The sequence below is a fragment of the Chiloscyllium plagiosum genome, chromosome 1, assembly GCF_004010195.1.
Source record: "Chiloscyllium plagiosum isolate BGI_BamShark_2017 chromosome 1, ASM401019v2, whole genome shotgun sequence".
Classification (NCBI taxonomy): domain Eukaryota; kingdom Metazoa; phylum Chordata; class Chondrichthyes; order Orectolobiformes; family Hemiscylliidae; genus Chiloscyllium; species Chiloscyllium plagiosum.
In genome coordinates, this window is record NC_057710.1 from 21,383,164 (window position 1) to 21,384,325 (window position 1,162).

Genomic DNA, 1,162 nt, shown 5'->3' on the forward strand with positions numbered 1-1,162 from the left:
CCTTCTTCACTATCCTATCTACCTGCGACTCCACCTTCAAGGAGCTATGAACCTGCACTCCAGGGTTCAGCAACACTCCCTAGGACATTACCATTAAGTGAATAAGTCCTGCTAAGATTTGCTTTCCCAAAATGCAGCACCTCGCATTTATCTGAATTAAACTCCATCTGCCACTTCTCAGCCCATTGGCCCATCAGATCAAGATTCCGTTGTAATCTGAGGTAACCCTCTTCGCTGTCCACTACACCTCCAATTTTGGTGGCATCTGCAAACTTATTAACCATACCTCTTATGCTCACATCCAAGTCATTTATATAAATGACGAAAAGAAGTGGACCCAGCACCAATCCTTGTGACACTCCACTGGTCACAGGCCTCTAGTCTGAAAAACAAGCCTCCACCACCACCCTCTGTCTTCTACCTTTGAGCCAGTTCTGTATCCAAACGGCTAGTTCTCTCTGTATTCCATGAGTCAGTGGCATTCAGCTTGTCAGAATAATAGTTAATTGTTTCCTCCTTTCTTTTCCAGCTCTTCTATCTTGTCTTTCAGTCTGAATTCCAGTCAGAATGTGCTCAGCAGATGCTGTATTGGTCCCACATTCACACCTACTTTGACAAGTTATTCACCAGGTAGACATCCAAAACCCACAATAACACCTTTGTGATCTTCAAGGATCTGCTCAACAGTCAATTGTTTTGTCGATTGTGAAATCCAAAGAATCTCTATAGGCTTGCTCAATGTTACTAGTGCAAGCTTTAGACTTGCTTCAGCTGAGGTGAGTGGATTTCACTTAACACTTACTACTTGGATCACCAGAGCGACACCCTTTCCAATGCACTGGGCTCTCACTTCATTTGTCTTGATGGAATGATTATCAGTCCATTATATAACCTCTACCTTACCTCCAAGTTCTTCCTTTACTGGTCAAAAGTGGAGCTTGTCCCAATAAAGATTCCTGCAGGACACCATTCATCACATCTTGCTGGAACTATAGTGGCCTGGAACCAAAACTTTGGCTGTGCATAGTGGCTCAGTGGTCAACATTGCTGCCTCACAGCACCAGGGACCTGAGGTCAATTCCAGCCTCGGGCAACTGCCTGTGTGGAGTTTGCACATTCTCCCCGTGTCTGTGTGGGTTTGCTCCAGTATCCTCCCACAGTC